General features: G+C 51.1%; 16 non-coding genes across 16 annotated transcripts; all 16 read left to right on the top strand.

Annotated features, from left to right (window-relative positions):
* Positions 1-935: 935 nt before the first annotated feature.
* Trnal-uaa lies at positions 936-1,019 on the top strand. Its single transcript has one exon. It is a non-coding gene; the product is annotated as a tRNA-Leu (tRNA).
* Positions 1,020-2,590: 1,571 nt separating this feature from the next.
* On the top strand, positions 2,591-2,674 carry Trnal-uaa. The gene has a single exon. It is a non-coding gene; the product is annotated as a tRNA-Leu (tRNA).
* A 1,571-nt stretch (positions 2,675-4,245) lies between these two features.
* Trnal-uaa lies at positions 4,246-4,329 on the top strand. The gene has a single exon. It is a non-coding gene; the product is annotated as a tRNA-Leu (tRNA).
* A 1,571-nt stretch (positions 4,330-5,900) lies between these two features.
* On the top strand, positions 5,901-5,984 carry Trnal-uaa. Its single transcript has one exon. It is a non-coding gene; the product is annotated as a tRNA-Leu (tRNA).
* A 1,571-nt stretch (positions 5,985-7,555) lies between these two features.
* On the top strand, positions 7,556-7,639 carry Trnal-uaa. The gene has a single exon. It is a non-coding gene; the product is annotated as a tRNA-Leu (tRNA).
* Positions 7,640-9,210: 1,571 nt separating this feature from the next.
* Positions 9,211-9,294, top strand: Trnal-uaa. The gene has a single exon. It is a non-coding gene; the product is annotated as a tRNA-Leu (tRNA).
* A 1,571-nt stretch (positions 9,295-10,865) lies between these two features.
* On the top strand, positions 10,866-10,949 carry Trnal-uaa. Its single transcript has one exon. It is a non-coding gene; the product is annotated as a tRNA-Leu (tRNA).
* Positions 10,950-12,520: 1,571 nt separating this feature from the next.
* Positions 12,521-12,604, top strand: Trnal-uaa. The gene has a single exon. It is a non-coding gene; the product is annotated as a tRNA-Leu (tRNA).
* A 1,571-nt stretch (positions 12,605-14,175) lies between these two features.
* Positions 14,176-14,259, top strand: Trnal-uaa. Its single transcript has one exon. It is a non-coding gene; the product is annotated as a tRNA-Leu (tRNA).
* A 1,571-nt stretch (positions 14,260-15,830) lies between these two features.
* Trnal-uaa lies at positions 15,831-15,914 on the top strand. Its single transcript has one exon. It is a non-coding gene; the product is annotated as a tRNA-Leu (tRNA).
* Positions 15,915-17,485: 1,571 nt separating this feature from the next.
* On the top strand, positions 17,486-17,569 carry Trnal-uaa. The gene has a single exon. It is a non-coding gene; the product is annotated as a tRNA-Leu (tRNA).
* A 1,571-nt stretch (positions 17,570-19,140) lies between these two features.
* On the top strand, positions 19,141-19,224 carry Trnal-uaa. The gene has a single exon. It is a non-coding gene; the product is annotated as a tRNA-Leu (tRNA).
* Positions 19,225-20,795: 1,571 nt separating this feature from the next.
* On the top strand, positions 20,796-20,879 carry Trnal-uaa. The gene has a single exon. It is a non-coding gene; the product is annotated as a tRNA-Leu (tRNA).
* Positions 20,880-22,450: 1,571 nt separating this feature from the next.
* Positions 22,451-22,534, top strand: Trnal-uaa. The gene has a single exon. It is a non-coding gene; the product is annotated as a tRNA-Leu (tRNA).
* A 1,571-nt stretch (positions 22,535-24,105) lies between these two features.
* Positions 24,106-24,189, top strand: Trnal-uaa. The gene has a single exon. It is a non-coding gene; the product is annotated as a tRNA-Leu (tRNA).
* Positions 24,190-25,760: 1,571 nt separating this feature from the next.
* On the top strand, positions 25,761-25,844 carry Trnal-uaa. The gene has a single exon. It is a non-coding gene; the product is annotated as a tRNA-Leu (tRNA).
* The last annotated feature ends 1,113 nt before the right edge of the window (positions 25,845-26,957 follow it).

The following is a 26,957-nucleotide window of genomic DNA, read 5'->3' as shown; positions in this document are numbered from 1 at the left end:
CATATACGCCCATTTGCAAGCGTCAGCTTTCGCGTCAGCCGAGCAAAGTCGAGACAAGTCGACACATGGGGACACACGATGCTGTGAATCGTAATCCGCACTAGCCTACGAGGGGAGAAGGGAAACCATTCGTACCGTTGAAAACACTCTCCTGAGTAAAGGAGACAACTTCCGTGCGATGTCCGCGCTTCGAACCCGGAGCAGCTACTTGGGAAGCAACCATGCTGACCGACACACCACCACCGCCTTCTGCTACGCGCTGCTTGCGCCGTGATGTGTCGCCTTCCCTCCTGGCGCCAGAGGCCGAAGGCGATAGCGCTGCAGGCGCTCAACGCCGAGTGCGACGCGAGCACCACTGAACCCGATTTCCTGGTGCTGCTAGGGCGACATACTGTAACTAGGCGCAGAACTGACTTTCTCTGATAAATTGGCCCTTTAATGCACATCAGGGCGAACACGAAATTTCTAATATGAAGTACTCACTGACGATCCAAAGACGTTTCAGTATGTATGCGTCGGTACCACCGGGGCAGAGCCTAAGTATTGTAAAGTGAAGGCCCACAGTTAGAGCCTCACATGAAGTATTTCATTGGCTTCCCACGAGTGCGTAAACCAAAGCGTGGCTGTTGCTAGGAAACGGTCTTATTCGCCGTTCGTTAATATCTAGTTTTCTTTGCATCAATGTGACAATGTTCCTATTACTAAATACAGTTTTGCTAGTTACAGTTCAAACTGGAAGCGACGGAAGAAAGCGGTCCAACTCGCCACATTGGTTCCCGAAAGCGAGGGTGCGTTTAGTACGCCACATCTGACATTGCGTCTTACATATTATTAAACTGACATAATTCCATTCTACCGAAAAAGGAAAGAGATTTCGGAGTGAGGTTCCTGAGATCTTGCTAGAGATGGAAGTCACTGGAGCGCTTGTCTCGCTCGTCAGATTGGCCGAGCGGTCTAAGGCGCCAGATTTAAGCTCTGGTTCCCCTAAGGGAGCGTGGGTTCGAACCCCACATCTGACAATGCATTTTAAACATTCTGAAACTAACATACTCCCTTCATCTTATAGAACAAGTAAATTACGCAGAAACACGCCGCGGAGATTTTACTAGAGACGACAGTGACAGCAGTGCAGGCGTCGCACGTCCGATAGCCCGAGCGGCCGAAAACAAACAGCGGAACATATTTTTCTCGTGCCGAGTTTCAGCTCTTCTCACGGACGTTTCTGTGGTCGTTGTGTTGTGGCTCAGGGCTATTCCATTTTCCTTCCCTAAAAGGCAACGCGAGAGACTGTCAGGCAAATCGCAAGTGATCTGTACACGGACTAAGACGTCCGCACGTCTGGCAACATTCTCGCCAACTTGTATGCCGTGCCAACGACACGGGTTCATGTCCGATTACCGAAATTAGGCAGCGTTGGCCGTGGCTAGTGCTCGGCTGGATGACGAACTAGGAAGTCCGCGTGTCTTGGTTTCTTCAGTTTTGCCTTTTTCCTTAGTTTTTGGTGCTGCTGTGCGGTAATGGTACGGTCCAGCACGCTGACCCCCTCTTGCTCTCGGTACGCAAAGGCGCGAACATGCGGCCACAGTCAAATGAACGGGTCCGTTGTGTGTTTGTCGATGTGGCCTCTCCCAGTCGTTTCTAGCGCATGTCCTCTACATATACGCCCATTTGCAAGCGTCAGCTTTCGCGTCAGCCGAGCAAAGTCGAGACAAGTCGACACATGGGGACACACGATGCTGTGAATCGTAATCCGCACTAGCCTACGAGGGGAGAAGGGAAACCATTCGTACCGTTGAAAACACTCTCCTGAGTAAAGGAGACAACTTCCGTGCGATGTCCGCGCTTCGAACCCGGAGCAGCTACTTGGGAAGCAACCATGCTGACCGACACACCACCACCGCCTTCTGCTACGCGCTGCTTGCGCCGTGATGTGTCGCCTTCCCTCCTGGCGCCAGAGGCCGAAGGCGATAGCGCTGCAGGCGCTCAACGCCGAGTGCGACGCGAGCACCACTGAACCCGATTTCCTGGTGCTGCTAGGGCGACATACTGTAACTAGGCGCAGAACTGACTTTCTCTGATAAATTGGCCCTTTAATGCACATCAGGGCGAACACGAAATTTCTAATATGAAGTACTCACTGACGATCCAAAGACGTTTCAGTATGTATGCGTCGGTACCACCGGGGCAGAGCCTAAGTATTGTAAAGTGAAGGCCCACAGTTAGAGCCTCACATGAAGTATTTCATTGGCTTCCCACGAGTGCGTAAACCAAAGCGTGGCTGTTGCTAGGAAACGGTCTTATTCGCCGTTCGTTAATATCTAGTTTTCTTTGCATCAATGTGACAATGTTCCTATTACTAAATACAGTTTTGCTAGTTACAGTTCAAACTGGAAGCGACGGAAGAAAGCGGTCCAACTCGCCACATTGGTTCCCGAAAGCGAGGGTGCGTTTAGTACGCCACATCTGACATTGCGTCTTACATATTATTAAACTGACATAATTCCATTCTACCGAAAAAGGAAAGAGATTTCGGAGTGAGGTTCCTGAGATCTTGCTAGAGATGGAAGTCACTGGAGCGCTTGTCTCGCTCGTCAGATTGGCTGAGCGGTCTAAGGCGCCAGATTTAAGCTCTGGTTCCCCTAAGGGAGCGTGGGTTCGAACCCCACATCTGACAATGCATTTTAAACATTCTGAAACTAACATACTCCCTTCATCTTATAGAACAAGTAAATTACGCAGAAACACGCCGCGGAGATTTTACTAGAGACGACAGTGACAGCAGTGCAGGCGTCGCACGTCCGATAGCCCGAGCGGCCGAAAACAAATAGCGGAACATATTTTTCTCGTGCCGAGTTTCAGCTCTTCTCACGGACGTTTCTGTGGTCGTTGTGTTGTGGCTCAGGGCTATTCCATTTTCCTTCCCTAAAAGGCAACGCGAGAGACTGTCAGGCAAATCGCAAGTGATCTGTACACGGACTAAGACGTCCGCACGTCTGGCAACATTCTCGCCAACTTGTATGCCGTGCCAACGACACGGGTTCATGTCCGATTACCGAAATTAGGCAGCGTTGGCCGTGGCTAGTGCTCGGCTGGATGACGAACTAGGAAGTCCGCGTGTCTTGGTTTCTTCAGTTTTGCCTTTTTCCTTAGTTTTTGGTGCTGCTGTGCGGTAATGGTACGGTCCAGCACGCTGACCCCCTCTTGCTCTCGGTACGCAAAGGCGCGAACATGCGGCCACAGTCAAATGAACGGGTCCGTTGTGTGTTTGTCGATGTGGCCTCTCCCAGTCGTTTCTAGCGCATGTCCTCTACATATACGCCCATTTGCAAGCGTCAGCTTTCGCGTCAGCCGAGCAAAGTCGAGACAAGTCGACACATGGGGACACACGATGCTGTGAATCGTAATCCGCACTAGCCTACGAGGGGAGAAGGGAAACCATTCGTACCGTTGAAAACACTCTCCTGAGTAAAGGAGACAACTTCCGTGCGATGTCCGCGCTTCGAACCCGGAGCAGCTACTTGGGAAGCAACCATGCTGACCGACACACCACCACCGCCTTCTGCTACGCGCTGCTTGCGCCGTGATGTGTCGCCTTCCCTCCTGGCGCCAGAGGCCGAAGGCGATAGCGCTGCAGGCGCTCAACGCCGAGTGCGACGCGAGCACCACTGAACCCGATTTCCTGGTGCTGCTAGGGCGACATACTGTAACTAGGCGCAGAACTGACTTTCTCTGATAAATTGGCCCTTTAATGCACATCAGGGCGAACACGAAATTTCTAATATGAAGTACTCACTGACGATCCAAAGACGTTTCAGTATGTATGCGTCGGTACCACCGGGGCAGAGCCTAAGTATTGTAAAGTGAAGGCCCACAGTTAGAGCCTCACATGAAGTATTTCATTGGCTTCCCACGAGTGCGTAAACCAAAGCGTGGCTGTTGCTAGGAAACGGTCTTATTCGCCGTTCGTTAATATCTAGTTTTCTTTGCATCAATGTGACAATGTTCCTATTACTAAATACAGTTTTGCTAGTTACAGTTCAAACTGGAAGCGACGGAAGAAAGCGGTCCAACTCGCCACATTGGTTCCCGAAAGCGAGGGTGCGTTTAGTACGCCACATCTGACATTGCGTCTTACATATTATTAAACTGACATAATTCCATTCTACCGAAAAAGGAAAGAGATTTCGGAGTGAGGTTCCTGAGATCTTGCTAGAGATGGAAGTCACTGGAGCGCTTGTCTCGCTCGTCAGATTGGCCGAGCGGTCTAAGGCGCCAGATTTAAGCTCTGGTTCCCCTAAGGGAGCGTGGGTTCGAACCCCACATCTGACAATGCATTTTAAACATTCTGAAACTAACATACTCCCTTCATCTTATAGAACAAGTAAATTACGCAGAAACACGCCGCGGAGATTTTACTAGAGACGACAGTGACAGCAGTGCAGGCGTCGCACGTCCGATAGCCCGAGCGGCCGAAAACAAATAGCGGAACATATTTTTCTCGTGCCGAGTTTCAGCTCTTCTCACGGACGTTTCTGTGGTCGTTGTGTTGTGGCTCAGGGCTATTCCATTTTCCTTCCCTAAAAGGCAACGCGAGAGACTGTCAGGCAAATCGCAAGTGATCTGTACACGGACTAAGACGTCCGCACGTCTGGCAACATTCTCGCCAACTTGTATGCCGTGCCAACGACACGGGTTCATGTCCGATTACCGAAATTAGGCAGCGTTGGCCGTGGCTAGTGCTCGGCTGGATGACGAACTAGGAAGTCCGCGTGTCTTGGTTTCTTCAGTTTTGCCTTTTTCCTTAGTTTTTGGTGCTGCTGTGCGGTAATGGTACGGTCCAGCACGCTGACCCCCTCTTGCTCTCGGTACGCAAAGGCGCGAACATGCGGCCACAGTCAAATGAACGGGTCCGTTGTGTGTTTGTCGATGTGGCCTCTCCCAGTCGTTTCTAGCGCATGTCCTCTACATATACGCCCATTTGCAAGCGTCAGCTTTCGCGTCAGCCGAGCAAAGTCGAGACAAGTCGACACATGGGGACACACGATGCTGTGAATCGTAATCCGCACTAGCCTACGAGGGGAGAAGGGAAACCATTCGTACCGTTGAAAACACTCTCCTGAGTAAAGGAGACAACTTCCGTGCGATGTCCGCGCTTCGAACCCGGAGCAGCTACTTGGGAAGCAACCATGCTGACCGACACACCACCACCGCCTTCTGCTACGCGCTGCTTGCGCCGTGATGTGTCGCCTTCCCTCCTGGCGCCAGAGGCCGAAGGCGATAGCGCTGCAGGCGCTCAACGCCGAGTGCGACGCGAGCACCACTGAACCCGATTTCCTGGTGCTGCTAGGGCGACATACTGTAACTAGGCGCAGAACTGACTTTCTCTGATAAATTGGCCCTTTAATGCACATCAGGGCGAACACGAAATTTCTAATATGAAGTACTCACTGACGATCCAAAGACGTTTCAGTATGTATGCGTCGGTACCACCGGGGCAGAGCCTAAGTATTGTAAAGTGAAGGCCCACAGTTAGAGCCTCACATGAAGTATTTCATTGGCTTCCCACGAGTGCGTAAACCAAAGCGTGGCTGTTGCTAGGAAACGGTCTTATTCGCCGTTCGTTAATATCTAGTTTTCTTTGCATCAATGTGACAATGTTCCTATTACTAAATACAGTTTTGCTAGTTACAGTTCAAACTGGAAGCGACGGAAGAAAGCGGTCCAACTCGCCACATTGGTTCCCGAAAGCGAGGGTGCGTTTAGTACGCCACATCTGACATTGCGTCTTACATATTATTAAACTGACATAATTCCATTCTACCGAAAAAGGAAAGAGATTTCGGAGTGAGGTTCCTGAGATCTTGCTAGAGATGGAAGTCACTGGAGCGCTTGTCTCGCTCGTCAGATTGGCCGAGCGGTCTAAGGCGCCAGATTTAAGCTCTGGTTCCCCTAAGGGAGCGTGGGTTCGAACCCCACATCTGACAATGCATTTTAAACATTCTGAAACTAACATACTCCCTTCATCTTATAGAACAAGTAAATTACGCAGAAACACGCCGCGGAGATTTTACTAGAGACGACAGTGACAGCAGTGCAGGCGTCGCACGTCCGATAGCCCGAGCGGCCGAAAACAAATAGCGGAACATATTTTTCTCGTGCCGAGTTTCAGCTCTTCTCACGGACGTTTCTGTGGTCGTTGTGTTGTGGCTCAGGGCTATTCCATTTTCCTTCCCTAAAAGGCAACGCGAGAGACTGTCAGGCAAATCGCAAGTGATCTGTACACGGACTAAGACGTCCGCACGTCTGGCAACATTCTCGCCAACTTGTATGCCGTGCCAACGACACGGGTTCATGTCCGATTACCGAAATTAGGCAGCGTTGGCCGTGGCTAGTGCTCGGCTGGATGACGAACTAGGAAGTCCGCGTGTCTTGGTTTCTTCAGTTTTGCCTTTTTCCTTAGTTTTTGGTGCTGCTGTGCGGTAATGGTACGGTCCAGCACGCTGACCCCCTCTTGCTCTCGGTACGCAAAGGCGCGAACATGCGGCCACAGTCAAATGAACGGGTCCGTTGTGTGTTTGTCGATGTGGCCTCTCCCAGTCGTTTCTAGCGCATGTCCTCTACATATACGCCCATTTGCAAGCGTCAGCTTTCGCGTCAGCCGAGCAAAGTCGAGACAAGTCGACACATGGGGACACACGATGCTGTGAATCGTAATCCGCACTAGCCTACGAGGGGAGAAGGGAAACCATTCGTACCGTTGAAAACACTCTCCTGAGTAAAGGAGACAACTTCCGTGCGATGTCCGCGCTTCGAACCCGGAGCAGCTACTTGGGAAGCAACCATGCTGACCGACACACCACCACCGCCTTCTGCTACGCGCTGCTTGCGCCGTGATGTGTCGCCTTCCCTCCTGGCGCCAGAGGCCGAAGGCGATAGCGCTGCAGGCGCTCAACGCCGAGTGCGACGCGAGCACCACTGAACCCGATTTCCTGGTGCTGCTAGGGCGACATACTGTAACTAGGCGCAGAACTGACTTTCTCTGATAAATTGGCCCTTTAATGCACATCAGGGCGAACACGAAATTTCTAATATGAAGTACTCACTGACGATCCAAAGACGTTTCAGTATGTATGCGTCGGTACCACCGGGGCAGAGCCTAAGTATTGTAAAGTGAAGGCCCACAGTTAGAGCCTCACATGAAGTATTTCATTGGCTTCCCACGAGTGCGTAAACCAAAGCGTGGCTGTTGCTAGGAAACGGTCTTATTCGCCGTTCGTTAATATCTAGTTTTCTTTGCATCAATGTGACAATGTTCCTATTACTAAATACAGTTTTGCTAGTTACAGTTCAAACTGGAAGCGACGGAAGAAAGCGGTCCAACTCGCCACATTGGTTCCCGAAAGCGAGGGTGCGTTTAGTACGCCACATCTGACATTGCGTCTTACATATTATTAAACTGACATAATTCCATTCTACCGAAAAAGGAAAGAGATTTCGGAGTGAGGTTCCTGAGATCTTGCTAGAGATGGAAGTCACTGGAGCGCTTGTCTCGCTCGTCAGATTGGCCGAGCGGTCTAAGGCGCCAGATTTAAGCTCTGGTTCCCCTAAGGGAGCGTGGGTTCGAACCCCACATCTGACAATGCATTTTAAACATTCTGAAACTAACATACTCCCTTCATCTTATAGAACAAGTAAATTACGCAGAAACACGCCGCGGAGATTTTACTAGAGACGACAGTGACAGCAGTGCAGGCGTCGCACGTCCGATAGCCCGAGCGGCCGAAAACAAATAGCGGAACATATTTTTCTCGTGCCGAGTTTCAGCTCTTCTCACGGACGTTTCTGTGGTCGTTGTGTTGTGGCTCAGGGCTATTCCATTTTCCTTCCCTAAAAGGCAACGCGAGAGACTGTCAGGCAAATCGCAAGTGATCTGTACACGGACTAAGACGTCCGCACGTCTGGCAACATTCTCGCCAACTTGTATGCCGTGCCAACGACACGGGTTCATGTCCGATTACCGAAATTAGGCAGCGTTGGCCGTGGCTAGTGCTCGGCTGGATGACGAACTAGGAAGTCCGCGTGTCTTGGTTTCTTCAGTTTTGCCTTTTTCCTTAGTTTTTGGTGCTGCTGTGCGGTAATGGTACGGTCCAGCACGCTGACCCCCTCTTGCTCTCGGTACGCAAAGGCGCGAACATGCGGCCACAGTCAAATGAACGGGTCCGTTGTGTGTTTGTCGATGTGGCCTCTCCCAGTCGTTTCTAGCGCATGTCCTCTACATATACGCCCATTTGCAAGCGTCAGCTTTCGCGTCAGCCGAGCAAAGTCGAGACAAGTCGACACATGGGGACACACGATGCTGTGAATCGTAATCCGCACTAGCCTACGAGGGGAGAAGGGAAACCATTCGTACCGTTGAAAACACTCTCCTGAGTAAAGGAGACAACTTCCGTGCGATGTCCGCGCTTCGAACCCGGAGCAGCTACTTGGGAAGCAACCATGCTGACCGACACACCACCACCGCCTTCTGCTACGCGCTGCTTGCGCCGTGATGTGTCGCCTTCCCTCCTGGCGCCAGAGGCCGAAGGCGATAGCGCTGCAGGCGCTCAACGCCGAGTGCGACGCGAGCACCACTGAACCCGATTTCCTGGTGCTGCTAGGGCGACATACTGTAACTAGGCGCAGAACTGACTTTCTCTGATAAATTGGCCCTTTAATGCACATCAGGGCGAACACGAAATTTCTAATATGAAGTACTCACTGACGATCCAAAGACGTTTCAGTATGTATGCGTCGGTACCACCGGGGCAGAGCCTAAGTATTGTAAAGTGAAGGCCCACAGTTAGAGCCTCACATGAAGTATTTCATTGGCTTCCCACGAGTGCGTAAACCAAAGCGTGGCTGTTGCTAGGAAACGGTCTTATTCGCCGTTCGTTAATATCTAGTTTTCTTTGCATCAATGTGACAATGTTCCTATTACTAAATACAGTTTTGCTAGTTACAGTTCAAACTGGAAGCGACGGAAGAAAGCGGTCCAACTCGCCACATTGGTTCCCGAAAGCGAGGGTGCGTTTAGTACGCCACATCTGACATTGCGTCTTACATATTATTAAACTGACATAATTCCATTCTACCGAAAAAGGAAAGAGATTTCGGAGTGAGGTTCCTGAGATCTTGCTAGAGATGGAAGTCACTGGAGCGCTTGTCTCGCTCGTCAGATTGGCTGAGCGGTCTAAGGCGCCAGATTTAAGCTCTGGTTCCCCTAAGGGAGCGTGGGTTCGAACCCCACATCTGACAATGCATTTTAAACATTCTGAAACTAACATACTCCCTTCATCTTATAGAACAAGTAAATTACGCAGAAACACGCCGCGGAGATTTTACTAGAGACGACAGTGACAGCAGTGCAGGCGTCGCACGTCCGATAGCCCGAGCGGCCGAAAACAAATAGCGGAACATATTTTTCTCGTGCCGAGTTTCAGCTCTTCTCACGGACGTTTCTGTGGTCGTTGTGTTGTGGCTCAGGGCTATTCCATTTTCCTTCCCTAAAAGGCAACGCGAGAGACTGTCAGGCAAATCGCAAGTGATCTGTACACGGACTAAGACGTCCGCACGTCTGGCAACATTCTCGCCAACTTGTATGCCGTGCCAACGACACGGGTTCATGTCCGATTACCGAAATTAGGCAGCGTTGGCCGTGGCTAGTGCTCGGCTGGATGACGAACTAGGAAGTCCGCGTGTCTTGGTTTCTTCAGTTTTGCCTTTTTCCTTAGTTTTTGGTGCTGCTGTGCGGTAATGGTACGGTCCAGCACGCTGACCCCCTCTTGCTCTCGGTACGCAAAGGCGCGAACATGCGGCCACAGTCAAATGAACGGGTCCGTTGTGTGTTTGTCGATGTGGCCTCTCCCAGTCGTTTCTAGCGCATGTCCTCTACATATACGCCCATTTGCAAGCGTCAGCTTTCGCGTCAGCCGAGCAAAGTCGAGACAAGTCGACACATGGGGACACACGATGCTGTGAATCGTAATCCGCACTAGCCTACGAGGGGAGAAGGGAAACCATTCGTACCGTTGAAAACACTCTCCTGAGTAAAGGAGACAACTTCCGTGCGATGTCCGCGCTTCGAACCCGGAGCAGCTACTTGGGAAGCAACCATGCTGACCGACACACCACCACCGCCTTCTGCTACGCGCTGCTTGCGCCGTGATGTGTCGCCTTCCCTCCTGGCGCCAGAGGCCGAAGGCGATAGCGCTGCAGGCGCTCAACGCCGAGTGCGACGCGAGCACCACTGAACCCGATTTCCTGGTGCTGCTAGGGCGACATACTGTAACTAGGCGCAGAACTGACTTTCTCTGATAAATTGGCCCTTTAATGCACATCAGGGCGAACACGAAATTTCTAATATGAAGTACTCACTGACGATCCAAAGACGTTTCAGTATGTATGCGTCGGTACCACCGGGGCAGAGCCTAAGTATTGTAAAGTGAAGGCCCACAGTTAGAGCCTCACATGAAGTATTTCATTGGCTTCCCACGAGTGCGTAAACCAAAGCGTGGCTGTTGCTAGGAAACGGTCTTATTCGCCGTTCGTTAATATCTAGTTTTCTTTGCATCAATGTGACAATGTTCCTATTACTAAATACAGTTTTGCTAGTTACAGTTCAAACTGGAAGCGACGGAAGAAAGCGGTCCAACTCGCCACATTGGTTCCCGAAAGCGAGGGTGCGTTTAGTACGCCACATCTGACATTGCGTCTTACATATTATTAAACTGACATAATTCCATTCTACCGAAAAAGGAAAGAGATTTCGGAGTGAGGTTCCTGAGATCTTGCTAGAGATGGAAGTCACTGGAGCGCTTGTCTCGCTCGTCAGATTGGCCGAGCGGTCTAAGGCGCCAGATTTAAGCTCTGGTTCCCCTAAGGGAGCGTGGGTTCGAACCCCACATCTGACAATGCATTTTAAACATTCTGAAACTAACATACTCCCTTCATCTTATAGAACAAGTAAATTACGCAGAAACACGCCGCGGAGATTTTACTAGAGACGACAGTGACAGCAGTGCAGGCGTCGCACGTCCGATAGCCCGAGCGGCCGAAAACAAATAGCGGAACATATTTTTCTCGTGCCGAGTTTCAGCTCTTCTCACGGACGTTTCTGTGGTCGTTGTGTTGTGGCTCAGGGCTATTCCATTTTCCTTCCCTAAAAGGCAACGCGAGAGACTGTCAGGCAAATCGCAAGTGATCTGTACACGGACTAAGACGTCCGCACGTCTGGCAACATTCTCGCCAACTTGTATGCCGTGCCAACGACACGGGTTCATGTCCGATTACCGAAATTAGGCAGCGTTGGCCGTGGCTAGTGCTCGGCTGGATGACGAACTAGGAAGTCCGCGTGTCTTGGTTTCTTCAGTTTTGCCTTTTTCCTTAGTTTTTGGTGCTGCTGTGCGGTAATGGTACGGTCCAGCACGCTGACCCCCTCTTGCTCTCGGTACGCAAAGGCGCGAACATGCGGCCACAGTCAAATGAACGGGTCCGTTGTGTGTTTGTCGATGTGGCCTCTCCCAGTCGTTTCTAGCGCATGTCCTCTACATATACGCCCATTTGCAAGCGTCAGCTTTCGCGTCAGCCGAGCAAAGTCGAGACAAGTCGACACATGGGGACACACGATGCTGTGAATCGTAATCCGCACTAGCCTACGAGGGGAGAAGGGAAACCATTCGTACCGTTGAAAACACTCTCCTGAGTAAAGGAGACAACTTCCGTGCGATGTCCGCGCTTCGAACCCGGAGCAGCTACTTGGGAAGCAACCATGCTGACCGACACACCACCACCGCCTTCTGCTACGCGCTGCTTGCGCCGTGATGTGTCGCCTTCCCTCCTGGCGCCAGAGGCCGAAGGCGATAGCGCTGCAGGCGCTCAACGCCGAGTGCGACGCGAGCACCACTGAACCCGATTTCCTGGTGCTGCTAGGGCGACATACTGTAACTAGGCGCAGAACTGACTTTCTCTGATAAATTGGCCCTTTAATGCACATCAGGGCGAACACGAAATTTCTAATATGAAGTACTCACTGACGATCCAAAGACGTTTCAGTATGTATGCGTCGGTACCACCGGGGCAGAGCCTAAGTATTGTAAAGTGAAGGCCCACAGTTAGAGCCTCACATGAAGTATTTCATTGGCTTCCCACGAGTGCGTAAACCAAAGCGTGGCTGTTGCTAGGAAACGGTCTTATTCGCCGTTCGTTAATATCTAGTTTTCTTTGCATCAATGTGACAATGTTCCTATTACTAAATACAGTTTTGCTAGTTACAGTTCAAACTGGAAGCGACGGAAGAAAGCGGTCCAACTCGCCACATTGGTTCCCGAAAGCGAGGGTGCGTTTAGTACGCCACATCTGACATTGCGTCTTACATATTATTAAACTGACATAATTCCATTCTACCGAAAAAGGAAAGAGATTTCGGAGTGAGGTTCCTGAGATCTTGCTAGAGATGGAAGTCACTGGAGCGCTTGTCTCGCTCGTCAGATTGGCCGAGCGGTCTAAGGCGCCAGATTTAAGCTCTGGTTCCCCTAAGGGAGCGTGGGTTCGAACCCCACATCTGACAATGCATTTTAAACATTCTGAAACTAACATACTCCCTTCATCTTATAGAACAAGTAAATTACGCAGAAACACGCCGCGGAGATTTTACTAGAGACGACAGTGACAGCAGTGCAGGCGTCGCACGTCCGATAGCCCGAGCGGCCGAAAACAAATAGCGGAACATATTTTTCTCGTGCCGAGTTTCAGCTCTTCTCACGGACGTTTCTGTGGTCGTTGTGTTGTGGCTCAGGGCTATTCCATTTTCCTTCCCTAAAAGGCAACGCGAGAGACTGTCAGGCAAATCGCAAGTGATCTGTACACGGACTAAGACGTCCGCACGTCTGGCAACATTCTCGCCAACTTGTATGCCGTGCCAACGACACGGGTTCATGTCCGATTACCGAAATTAGGCAGCGTTGGCCGTGGCTAGTGCTCGGCTGGATGACGAACTAGGAAGTCCGCGTGTCTTGGTTTCTTCAGTTTTGCCTTTTTCCTTAGTTTTTGGTGCTGCTGTGCGGTAATGGTACGGTCCAGCACGCTGACCCCCTCTTGCTCTCGGTACGCAAAGGCGCGAACATGCGGCCACAGTCAAATGAACGGGTCCGTTGTGTGTTTGTCGATGTGGCCTCTCCCAGTCGTTTCTAGCGCATGTCCTCTACATATACGCCCATTTGCAAGCGTCAGCTTTCGCGTCAGCCGAGCAAAGTCGAGACAAGTCGACACATGGGGACACACGATGCTGTGAATCGTAATCCGCACTAGCCTACGAGGGGAGAAGGGAAACCATTCGTACCGTTGAAAACACTCTCCTGAGTAAAGGAGACAACTTCCGTGCGATGTCCGCGCTTCGAACCCGGAGCAGCTACTTGGGAAGCAACCATGCTGACCGACACACCACCACCGCCTTCTGCTACGCGCTGCTTGCGCCGTGATGTGTCGCCTTCCCTCCTGGCGCCAGAGGCCGAAGGCGATAGCGCTGCAGGCGCTCAACGCCGAGTGCGACGCGAGCACCACTGAACCCGATTTCCTGGTGCTGCTAGGGCGACATACTGTAACTAGGCGCAGAACTGACTTTCTCTGATAAATTGGCCCTTTAATGCACATCAGGGCGAACACGAAATTTCTAATATGAAGTACTCACTGACGATCCAAAGACGTTTCAGTATGTATGCGTCGGTACCACCGGGGCAGAGCCTAAGTATTGTAAAGTGAAGGCCCACAGTTAGAGCCTCACATGAAGTATTTCATTGGCTTCCCACGAGTGCGTAAACCAAAGCGTGGCTGTTGCTAGGAAACGGTCTTATTCGCCGTTCGTTAATATCTAGTTTTCTTTGCATCAATGTGACAATGTTCCTATTACTAAATACAGTTTTGCTAGTTACAGTTCAAACTGGAAGCGACGGAAGAAAGCGGTCCAACTCGCCACATTGGTTCCCGAAAGCGAGGGTGCGTTTAGTACGCCACATCTGACATTGCGTCTTACATATTATTAAACTGACATAATTCCATTCTACCGAAAAAGGAAAGAGATTTCGGAGTGAGGTTCCTGAGATCTTGCTAGAGATGGAAGTCACTGGAGCGCTTGTCTCGCTCGTCAGATTGGCCGAGCGGTCTAAGGCGCCAGATTTAAGCTCTGGTTCCCCTAAGGGAGCGTGGGTTCGAACCCCACATCTGACAATGCATTTTAAACATTCTGAAACTAACATACTCCCTTCATCTTATAGAACAAGTAAATTACGCAGAAACACGCCGCGGAGATTTTACTAGAGACGACAGTGACAGCAGTGCAGGCGTCGCACGTCCGATAGCCCGAGCGGCCGAAAACAAATAGCGGAACATATTTTTCTCGTGCCGAGTTTCAGCTCTTCTCACGGACGTTTCTGTGGTCGTTGTGTTGTGGCTCAGGGCTATTCCATTTTCCTTCCCTAAAAGGCAACGCGAGAGACTGTCAGGCAAATCGCAAGTGATCTGTACACGGACTAAGACGTCCGCACGTCTGGCAACATTCTCGCCAACTTGTATGCCGTGCCAACGACACGGGTTCATGTCCGATTACCGAAATTAGGCAGCGTTGGCCGTGGCTAGTGCTCGGCTGGATGACGAACTAGGAAGTCCGCGTGTCTTGGTTTCTTCAGTTTTGCCTTTTTCCTTAGTTTTTGGTGCTGCTGTGCGGTAATGGTACGGTCCAGCACGCTGACCCCCTCTTGCTCTCGGTACGCAAAGGCGCGAACATGCGGCCACAGTCAAATGAACGGGTCCGTTGTGTGTTTGTCGATGTGGCCTCTCCCAGTCGTTTCTAGCGCATGTCCTCTACATATACGCCCATTTGCAAGCGTCAGCTTTCGCGTCAGCCGAGCAAAGTCGAGACAAGTCGACACATGGGGACACACGATGCTGTGAATCGTAATCCGCACTAGCCTACGAGGGGAGAAGGGAAACCATTCGTACCGTTGAAAACACTCTCCTGAGTAAAGGAGACAACTTCCGTGCGATGTCCGCGCTTCGAACCCGGAGCAGCTACTTGGGAAGCAACCATGCTGACCGACACACCACCACCGCCTTCTGCTACGCGCTGCTTGCGCCGTGATGTGTCGCCTTCCCTCCTGGCGCCAGAGGCCGAAGGCGATAGCGCTGCAGGCGCTCAACGCCGAGTGCGACGCGAGCACCACTGAACCCGATTTCCTGGTGCTGCTAGGGCGACATACTGTAACTAGGCGCAGAACTGACTTTCTCTGATAAATTGGCCCTTTAATGCACATCAGGGCGAACACGAAATTTCTAATATGAAGTACTCACTGACGATCCAAAGACGTTTCAGTATGTATGCGTCGGTACCACCGGGGCAGAGCCTAAGTATTGTAAAGTGAAGGCCCACAGTTAGAGCCTCACATGAAGTATTTCATTGGCTTCCCACGAGTGCGTAAACCAAAGCGTGGCTGTTGCTAGGAAACGGTCTTATTCGCCGTTCGTTAATATCTAGTTTTCTTTGCATCAATGTGACAATGTTCCTATTACTAAATACAGTTTTGCTAGTTACAGTTCAAACTGGAAGCGACGGAAGAAAGCGGTCCAACTCGCCACATTGGTTCCCGAAAGCGAGGGTGCGTTTAGTACGCCACATCTGACATTGCGTCTTACATATTATTAAACTGACATAATTCCATTCTACCGAAAAAGGAAAGAGATTTCGGAGTGAGGTTCCTGAGATCTTGCTAGAGATGGAAGTCACTGGAGCGCTTGTCTCGCTCGTCAGATTGGCCGAGCGGTCTAAGGCGCCAGATTTAAGCTCTGGTTCCCCTAAGGGAGCGTGGGTTCGAACCCCACATCTGACAATGCATTTTAAACATTCTGAAACTAACATACTCCCTTCATCTTATAGAACAAGTAAATTACGCAGAAACACGCCGCGGAGATTTTACTAGAGACGACAGTGACAGCAGTGCAGGCGTCGCACGTCCGATAGCCCGAGCGGCCGAAAACAAATAGCGGAACATATTTTTCTCGTGCCGAGTTTCAGCTCTTCTCACGGACGTTTCTGTGGTCGTTGTGTTGTGGCTCAGGGCTATTCCATTTTCCTTCCCTAAAAGGCAACGCGAGAGACTGTCAGGCAAATCGCAAGTGATCTGTACACGGACTAAGACGTCCGCACGTCTGGCAACATTCTCGCCAACTTGTATGCCGTGCCAACGACACGGGTTCATGTCCGATTACCGAAATTAGGCAGCGTTGGCCGTGGCTAGTGCTCGGCTGGATGACGAACTAGGAAGTCCGCGTGTCTTGGTTTCTTCAGTTTTGCCTTTTTCCTTAGTTTTTGGTGCTGCTGTGCGGTAATGGTACGGTCCAGCACGCTGACCCCCTCTTGCTCTCGGTACGCAAAGGCGCGAACATGCGGCCACAGTCAAATGAACGGGTCCGTTGTGTGTTTGTCGATGTGGCCTCTCCCAGTCGTTTCTAGCGCATGTCCTCTACATATACGCCCATTTGCAAGCGTCAGCTTTCGCGTCAGCCGAGCAAAGTCGAGACAAGTCGACACATGGGGACACACGATGCTGTGAATCGTAATCCGCACTAGCCTACGAGGGGAGAAGGGAAACCATTCGTACCGTTGAAAACACTCTCCTGAGTAAAGGAGACAACTTCCGTGCGATGTCCGCGCTTCGAACCCGGAGCAGCTACTTGGGAAGCAACCATGCTGACCGACACACCACCACCGCCTTCTGCTACGCGCTGCTTGCGCCGTGATGTGTCGCCTTCCCTCCTGGCGCCAGAGGCCGAAGGCGATAGCGCTGCAGGCGCTCAACGCCGAGTGCGACGCGAGCACCACTGAACCCGATTTCCTGGTGCTGCTAGGGCGACATACTGTAACTAGGCGCAGAACTGACTTTCTCTGATAAATTGGCCCTTTAATGCACATCAGGGCGAACACGAAATTTCTAATATGAAGTACTCACTGACGATCCAAAGACGTTTCAGTATGTATGCGTCGGTACCACCGGGGCAGAGCCTAAGTATTGTAAAGTGAAGGCCCACAGTTAGAGCCTCACATGAAGTATTTCATTGGCTTCCCACGAGTGCGTAAACCAAAGCGTGGCTGTTGCTAGGAAACGGTCTTATTCGCCGTTCGTTAATATCTAGTTTTCTTTGCATCAATGTGACAATGTTCCTATTACTAAATACAGTTTTGCTAGTTACAGTTCAAACTGGAAGCGACGGAAGAAAGCGGTCCAACTCGCCACATTGGTTCCCGAAAGCGAGGGTGCGTTTAGTACGCCACATCTGACATTGCGTCTTACATATTATTAAACTGACATAATTCCATTCTACCGAAAAAGGAAAGAGATTTCGGAGTGAGGTTCCTGAGATCTTGCTAGAGATGGAAGTCACTGGAGCGCTTGTCTCGCTCGTCAGATTGGCCGAGCGGTCTAAGGCGCCAGATTTAAGCTCTGGTTCCCCTAAGGGAGCGTGGGTTCGAACCCCACATCTGACAATGCATTTTAAACATTCTGAAACTAACATACTCCCTTCATCTTATAGAACAAGTAAATTACGCAGAAACACGCCGCGGAGATTTTACTAGAGACGACAGTGACAGCAGTGCAGGCGTCGCACGTCCGATAGCCCGAGCGGCCGAAAACAAATAGCGGAACATATTTTTCTCGTGCCGAGTTTCAGCTCTTCTCACGGACGTTTCTGTGGTCGTTGTGTTGTGGCTCAGGGCTATTCCATTTTCCTTCCCTAAAAGGCAACGCGAGAGACTGTCAGGCAAATCGCAAGTGATCTGTACACGGACTAAGACGTCCGCACGTCTGGCAACATTCTCGCCAACTTGTATGCCGTGCCAACGACACGGGTTCATGTCCGATTACCGAAATTAGGCAGCGTTGGCCGTGGCTAGTGCTCGGCTGGATGACGAACTAGGAAGTCCGCGTGTCTTGGTTTCTTCAGTTTTGCCTTTTTCCTTAGTTTTTGGTGCTGCTGTGCGGTAATGGTACGGTCCAGCACGCTGACCCCCTCTTGCTCTCGGTACGCAAAGGCGCGAACATGCGGCCACAGTCAAATGAACGGGTCCGTTGTGTGTTTGTCGATGTGGCCTCTCCCAGTCGTTTCTAGCGCATGTCCTCTACATATACGCCCATTTGCAAGCGTCAGCTTTCGCGTCAGCCGAGCAAAGTCGAGACAAGTCGACACATGGGGACACACGATGCTGTGAATCGTAATCCGCACTAGCCTACGAGGGGAGAAGGGAAACCATTCGTACCGTTGAAAACACTCTCCTGAGTAAAGGAGACAACTTCCGTGCGATGTCCGCGCTTCGAACCCGGAGCAGCTACTTGGGAAGCAACCATGCTGACCGACACACCACCACCGCCTTCTGCTACGCGCTGCTTGCGCCGTGATGTGTCGCCTTCCCTCCTGGCGCCAGAGGCCGAAGGCGATAGCGCTGCAGGCGCTCAACGCCGAGTGCGACGCGAGCACCACTGAACCCGATTTCCTGGTGCTGCTAGGGCGACATACTGTAACTAGGCGCAGAACTGACTTTCTCTGATAAATTGGCCCTTTAATGCACATCAGGGCGAACACGAAATTTCTAATATGAAGTACTCACTGACGATCCAAAGACGTTTCAGTATGTATGCGTCGGTACCACCGGGGCAGAGCCTAAGTATTGTAAAGTGAAGGCCCACAGTTAGAGCCTCACATGAAGTATTTCATTGGCTTCCCACGAGTGCGTAAACCAAAGCGTGGCTGTTGCTAGGAAACGGTCTTATTCGCCGTTCGTTAATATCTAGTTTTCTTTGCATCAATGTGACAATGTTCCTATTACTAAATACAGTTTTGCTAGTTACAGTTCAAACTGGAAGCGACGGAAGAAAGCGGTCCAACTCGCCACATTGGTTCCCGAAAGCGAGGGTGCGTTTAGTACGCCACATCTGACATTGCGTCTTACATATTATTAAACTGACATAATTCCATTCTACCGAAAAAGGAAAGAGATTTCGGAGTGAGGTTCCTGAGATCTTGCTAGAGATGGAAGTCACTGGAGCGCTTGTCTCGCTCGTCAGATTGGCCGAGCGGTCTAAGGCGCCAGATTTAAGCTCTGGTTCCCCTAAGGGAGCGTGGGTTCGAACCCCACATCTGACAATGCATTTTAAACATTCTGAAACTAACATACTCCCTTCATCTTATAGAACAAGTAAATTACGCAGAAACACGCCGCGGAGATTTTACTAGAGACGACAGTGACAGCAGTGCAGGCGTCGCACGTCCGATAGCCCGAGCGGCCGAAAACAAATAGCGGAACATATTTTTCTCGTGCCGAGTTTCAGCTCTTCTCACGGACGTTTCTGTGGTCGTTGTGTTGTGGCTCAGGGCTATTCCATTTTCCTTCCCTAAAAGGCAACGCGAGAGACTGTCAGGCAAATCGCAAGTGATCTGTACACGGACTAAGACGTCCGCACGTCTGGCAACATTCTCGCCAACTTGTATGCCGTGCCAACGACACGGGTTCATGTCCGATTACCGAAATTAGGCAGCGTTGGCCGTGGCTAGTGCTCGGCTGGATGACGAACTAGGAAGTCCGCGTGTCTTGGTTTCTTCAGTTTTGCCTTTTTCCTTAGTTTTTGGTGCTGCTGTGCGGTAATGGTACGGTCCAGCACGCTGACCCCCTCTTGCTCTCGGTACGCAAAGGCGCGAACATGCGGCCACAGTCAAATGAACGGGTCCGTTGTGTGTTTGTCGATGTGGCCTCTCCCAGTCGTTTCTAGCGCATGTCCTCTACATATACGCCCATTTGCAAGCGTCAGCTTTCGCGTCAGCCGAGCAAAGTCGAGACAAGTCGACACATGGGGACACACGATGCTGTGAATCGTAATCCGCACTAGCCTACGAGGGGAGAAGGGAAACCATTCGTACCGTTGAAAACACTCTCCTGAGTAAAGGAGACAACTTCCGTGCGATGTCCGCGCTTCGAACCCGGAGCAGCTACTTGGGAAGCAACCATGCTGACCGACACACCACCACCGCCTTCTGCTACGCGCTGCTTGCGCCGTGATGTGTCGCCTTCCCTCCTGGCGCCAGAGGCCGAAGGCGATAGCGCTGCAGGCGCTCAACGCCGAGTGCGACGCGAGCACCACTGAACCCGATTTCCTGGTGCTGCTAGGGCGACATACTGTAACTAGGCGCAGAACTGACTTTCTCTGATAAATTGGCCCTTTAATGCACATCAGGGCGAACACGAAATTTCTAATATGAAGTACTCACTGACGATCCAAAGACGTTTCAGTATGTATGCGTCGGTACCACCGGGGCAGAGCCTAAGTATTGTAAAGTGAAGGCCCACAGTTAGAGCCTCACATGAAGTATTTCATTGGCTTCCCACGAGTGCGTAAACCAAAGCGTGGCTGTTGCTAGGAAACGGTCTTATTCGCCGTTCGTTAATATCTAGTTTTCTTTGCATCAATGTGACAATGTTCCTATTACTAAATACAGTTTTGCTAGTTACAGTTCAAACTGGAAGCGACGGAAGAAAGCGGTCCAACTCGCCACATTGGTTCCCGAAAGCGAGGGTGCGTTTAGTACGCCACATCTGACATTGCGTCTTACATATTATTAAACTGACATAATTCCATTCTACCGAAAAAGGAAAGAGATTTCGGAGTGAGGTTCCTGAGATCTTGCTAGAGATGGAAGTCACTGGAGCGCTTGTCTCGCTCGTCAGATTGGCCGAGCGGTCTAAGGCGCCAGATTTAAGCTCTGGTTCCCCTAAGGGAGCGTGGGTTCGAACCCCACATCTGACAATGCATTTTAAACATTCTGAAACTAACATACTCCCTTCATCTTATAGAACAAGTAAATTACGCAGAAACACGCCGCGGAGATTTTACTAGAGACGACAGTGACAGCAGTGCAGGCGTCGCACGTCCGATAGCCCGAGCGGCCGAAAACAAATAGCGGAACATATTTTTCTCGTGCCGAGTTTCAGCTCTTCTCACGGACGTTTCTGTGGTCGTTGTGTTGTGGCTCAGGGCTATTCCATTTTCCTTCCCTAAAAGGCAACGCGAGAGACTGTCAGGCAAATCGCAAGTGATCTGTACACGGACTAAGACGTCCGCACGTCTGGCAACATTCTCGCCAACTTGTATGCCGTGCCAACGACACGGGTTCATGTCCGATTACCGAAATTAGGCAGCGTTGGCCGTGGCTAGTGCTCGGCTGGATGACGAACTAGGAAGTCCGCGTGTCTTGGTTTCTTCAGTTTTGCCTTTTTCCTTAGTTTTTGGTGCTGCTGTGCGGTAATGGTACGGTCCAGCACGCTGACCCCCTCTTGCTCTCGGTACGCAAAGGCGCGAACATGCGGCCACAGTCAAATGAACAGGTCCGTTGTGTGTTTGTCGATGTGGCCTCTCCCAGTCGTTTCTAGCGCATGTCCTCTACATATACGCCCATTTGCAAGCGTCAGCTTTCGCGTCAGCCGAGCAAAGTCGAGACAAGTCGACACATGGGGACACACGATGCTGTGAATCGTAATCCGCACTAGCCTACGAGGGGAGAAGGGAAACCATTCGTACCGTTGAAAACACTCTCCTGAGTAAAGGAGACAACTTCCGTGCGATGTCCGCGCTTCGAACCCGGAGCAGCTACTTGGGAAGCAACCATGCTGACCGACACACCACCACCGCCTTCTGCTACGCGCTGCTTGCGCCGTGATGTGTCGCCTTCCCTCCTGGCGCCAGAGGCCGAAGGCGATAGCGCTGCAGGCGCTCAACGCCGAGTGCGACGCGAGCACCACTGAACCCGATTTCCTGGTGCTGCTAGGGCGACATACTGTAACTAGGCGCAGAACTGACTTTCTCTGATAAATTGGCCCTTTAATGCACATCAGGGCGAACACGAAATTTCTAATATGAAGTACTCACTGACGATCCAAAGACGTTTCAGTATGTATGCGTCGGTACCACCGGGGCAGAGCCTAAGTATTGTAAAGTGAAGGCCCACAGTTAGAGCCTCACATGAAGTATTTCATTGGCTTCCCACGAGTGCGTAAACCAAAGCGTGGCTGTTGCTAGGAAACGGTCTTATTCGCCGTTCGTTAATATCTAGTTTTCTTTGCATCAATGTGACAATGTTCCTATTACTAAATACAGTTTTGCTAGTTACAGTTCAAACTGGAAGCGACGGAAGAAAGCGGTCCAACTCGCCACATTGGTTCCCGAAAGCGAGGGTGCGTTTAGTACGCCACATCTGACATTGCGTCTTACATATTATTAAACTGACATAATTCCATTCTACCGAAAAAGGAAAGAGATTTCGGAGTGAGGTTCCTGAGATCTTGCTAGAGATGGAAGTCACTGGAGCGCTTGTCTCGCTCGTCAGATTGGCTGAGCGGTCTAAGGCGCCAGATTTAAGCTCTGGTTCCCCTAAGGGAGCGTGGGTTCGAACCCCACATCTGACAATGCATTTTAAACATTCTGAAACTAACATACTCCCTTCATCTTATAGAACAAGTAAATTACGCAGAAACACGCCGCGGAGATTTTACTAGAGACGACAGTGACAGCAGTGCAGGCGTCGCACGTCCGATAGCCCGAGCGGCCGAAAACAAATAGCGGAACATATTTTTCTCGTGCCGAGTTTCAGCTCTTCTCACGGACGTTTCTGTGGTCGTTGTGTTGTGGCTCAGGGCTATTCCATTTTCCTTCCCTAAAAGGCAACGCGAGAGACTGTCAGGCAAATCGCAAGTGATCTGTACACGGACTAAGACGTCCGCACGTCTGGCAACATTCTCGCCAACTTGTATGCCGTGCCAACGACACGGGTTCATGTCCGATTACCGAAATTAGGCAGCGTTGGCCGTGGCTAGTGCTCGGCTGGATGACGAACTAGGAAGTCCGCGTGTCTTGGTTTCTTCAGTTTTGCCTTTTTCCTTAGTTTTTGGTGCTGCTGTGCGGTAATGGTACGGTCCAGCACGCTGACCCCCTCTTGCTCTCGGTACGCAAAGGCGCGAACATGCGGCCACAGTCAAATGAACGGGTCCGTTGTGTGTTTGTCGATGTGGCCTCTCCCAGTCGTTTCTAGCGCATGTCCTCTACATATACGCCCATTTGCAAGCGTCAGCTTTCGCGTCAGCCGAGCAAAGTCGAGACAAGTCGACACATGGGGACACACGATGCTGTGAATCGTAATCCGCACTAGCCTACGAGGGGAGAAGGGAAACCATTCGTACCGTTGAAAACACTCTCCTGAGTAAAGGAGACAACTTCCGTGCGATGTCCGCGCTTCGAACCCGGAGCAGCTACTTGGGAAGCAACCATGCTGACCGACACACCACCACCGCCTTCTGCTACGCGCTGCTTGCGCCGTGATGTGTCGCCTTCCCTCCTGGCGCCAGAGGCCGAAGGCGATAGCGCTGCAGGCGCTCAACGCCGAGTGCGACGCGAGCACCACTGAACCCGATTTCCTGGTGCTGCTAGGGCGACATACTGTAACTAGGCGCAGAACTGACTTTCTCTGATAAATTGGCCCTTTAATGCACATCAGGGCGAACACGAAATTTCTAATATGAAGTACTCACTGACGATCCAAAGACGTTTCAGTATGTATGCGTCGGTACCACCGGGGCAGAGCCTAAGTATTGTAAAGTGAAGGCCCACAGTTAGAGCCTCACATGAAGTATTTCATTGGCTTCCCACGAGTGCGTAAACCAAAGCGTGGCTGTTGCTAGGAAACGGTCTTATTCGCCGTTCGTTAATATCTAGTTTTCTTTGCATCAATGTGACAATGTTCCTATTACTAAATACAGTTTTGCTAGTTACAGTTCAAACTGGAAGCGACGGAAGAAAGCGGTCCAACTCGCCACATTGGTTCCCGAAAGCGAGGGTGCGTTTAGTACGCCACATCTGACATTGCGTCTTACATATTATTAAACTGACATAATTCCATTCTACCGAAAAAGGAAAGAGATTTCGGAGTGAGGTTCCTGAGATCTTGCTAGAGATGGAAGTCACTGGAGCGCTTGTCTCGCTCGTCAGATTGGCCGAGCGGTCTAAGGCGCCAGATTTAAGCTCTGGTTCCCCTAAGGGAGCGTGGGTTCGAACCCCACATCTGACAATGCATTTTAAACATTCTGAAACTAACATACTCCCTTCATCTTATAGAACAAGTAAATTACGCAGAAACACGCCGCGGAGATTTTACTAGAGACGACAGTGACAGCAGTGCAGGCGTCGCACGTCCGATAGCCCGAGCGGCCGAAAACAAATAGCGGAACATATTTTTCTCGTGCCGAGTTTCAGCTCTTCTCACGGACGTTTCTGTGGTCGTTGTGTTGTGGCTCAGGGCTATTCCATTTTCCTTCCCTAAAAGGCAACGCGAGAGACTGTCAGGCAAATCGCAAGTGATCTGTACACGGACTAAGACGTCCGCACGTCTGGCAACATTCTCGCCAACTTGTATGCCGTGCCAACGACACGGGTTCATGTCCGATTACCGAAATTAGGCAGCGTTGGCCGTGGCTAGTGCTCGGCTGGATGACGAACTAGGAAGTCCGCGTGTCTTGGTTTCTTCAGTTTTGCCTTTTTCCTTAGTTTTTGGTGCTGCTGTGCGGTAATGGTACGGTCCAGCACGCTGACCCCCTCTTGCTCTCGGTACGCAAAGGCGCGAACATGCGGCCACAGTCAAATGAACGGGTCCGTTGTGTGTTTGTCGATGTGGCCTCTCCCAGTCGTTTCTAGCGCATGTCCTCTACATATACGCCCATTTGCAAGCGTCAGCTTTCGCGTCAGCCGAGCAAAGTCGAGACAAGTCGACACATGGGGACACACGATGCTGTGAATCGTAATCCGCACTAGCCTACGAGGGGAGAAGGGAAACCATTCGTACCGTTGAAAACACTCTCCTGAGTAAAGGAGACAACTTCCGTGCGATGTCCGCGCTTCGAACCCGGAGCAGCTACTTGGGAAGCAACCATGCTGACCGACACACCACCACCGCCTTCTGCTACGCGCTGCTTGCGCCGTGATGTGTCGCCTTCCCTCCTGGCGCCAGAGGCCGAAGGCGATAGCGCTGCAGGCGCTCAACGCCGAGTGCGACGCGAGCACCACTGAACCCGATTTCCTGGTGCTGCTAGGGCGACATACTGTAACTAGGCGCAGAACTGACTTTCTCTGATAAATTGGCCCTTTAATGCACATCAGGGCGAACACGAAATTTCTAATATGAAGTACTCACTGACGATCCAAAGACGTTTCAGTATGTATGCGTCGGTACCACCGGGGCAGAGCCTAAGTATTGTAAAGTGAAGGCCCACAGTTAGAGCCTCACATGAAGTATTTCATTGGCTTCCCACGAGTGCGTAAACCAAAGCGTGGCTGTTGCTAGGAAACGGTCTTATTCGCCGTTCGTTAATATCTAGTTTTCTTTGCATCAATGTGACAATGTTCCTATTACTAAATACAGTTTTGCTAGTTACAGTTCAAACTGGAAGCGACGGAAGAAAGCGGTCCAACTCGCCACATTGGTTCCCGAAAGCGAGGGTGCGTTTAGTACGCCACATCTGACATTGCGTCTTACATATTATTAAACTGACATAATTCCATTCTACCGAAAAAGGAAAGAGATTTCGGAGTGAGGTTCCTGAGATCTTGCTAGAGATGGAAGTCACTGGAGCGCTTGTCTCGCTCGTCAGATTGGCCGAGCGGTCTAAGGCGCCAGATTTAAGCTCTGGTTCCCCTAAGGGAGCGTGGGTTCGAACCCCACATCTGACAATGCATTTTAAACATTCTGAAACTAACATACTCCCTTCATCTTATAGAACAAGTAAATTACGCAGAAACACGCCGCGGAGATTTTACTAGAGACGACAGTGACAGCAGTGCAGGCGTCGCACGTCCGATAGCCCGAGCGGCCGAAAACAAATAGCGGAACATATTTTTCTCGTGCCGAGTTTCAGCTCTTCTCACGGACGTTTCTGTGGTCGTTGTGTTGTGGCTCAGGGCTATTCCATTTTCCTTCCCTAAAAGGCAACGCGAGAGACTGTCAGGCAAATCGCAAGTGATCTGTACACGGACTAAGACGTCCGCACGTCTGGCAACATTCTCGCCAACTTGTATGCCGTGCCAACGACACGGGTTCATGTCCGATTACCGAAATTAGGCAGCGTTGGCCGTGGCTAGTGCTCGGCTGGATGACGAACTAGGAAGTCCGCGTGTCTTGGTTTCTTCAGTTTTGCCTTTTTCCTTAGTTTTTGGTGCTGCTGTGCGGTAATGGTACGGTCCAGCACGCTGACCCCCTCTTGCTCTCGGTACGCAAAGGCGCGAACATGCGGCCACAGTCAAATGAACGGGTCCGTTGTGTGTTTGTCGATGTGGCCTCTCCCAGTCGTTTCTAGCGCATGTCCTCTACATATACGCCCATTTGCAAGCGTCAGCTTTCGCGTCAGCCGAGCAAAGTCGAGACAAGTCGACACATGGGGACACACGATGCTGTGAATCGTAATCCGCACTAGCCTACGAGGGGAGAAGGGAAACCATTCGTACCGTTGAAAACACTCTCCTGAGTAAAGGAGACAACTTCCGTGCGATGTCCGCGCTTCGAACCCGGAGCAGCTACTTGGGAAGCAACCATGCTGACCGACACACCACCACCGCCTTCTGCTACGCGCTGCTTGCGCCGTGATGTGTCGCCTTCCCTCCTGGCGCCAGAGGCCGAAGGCGATAGCGCTGCAGGCGCTCAACGCCGAGTGCGACGCGAGCACCACTGAACCCGATTTCCTGGTGCTGCTAGGGCGACATACTGTAACTAGGCGCAGAACTGACTTTCTCTGATAAATTGGCCCTTTAATGCACATCAGGGCGAACACGAAATTTCTAATATGAAGT

This window comes from Schistocerca americana, unplaced genomic scaffold (genome assembly GCF_021461395.2).
Source record: "Schistocerca americana isolate TAMUIC-IGC-003095 unplaced genomic scaffold, iqSchAmer2.1 HiC_scaffold_843, whole genome shotgun sequence".
NCBI lineage: Eukaryota > Metazoa > Arthropoda > Insecta > Orthoptera > Acrididae > Schistocerca > Schistocerca americana.
The sequence above is the reverse complement of the archived record's forward strand: the minus strand, read 5'-3'. Positions and strand labels throughout refer to the sequence as shown.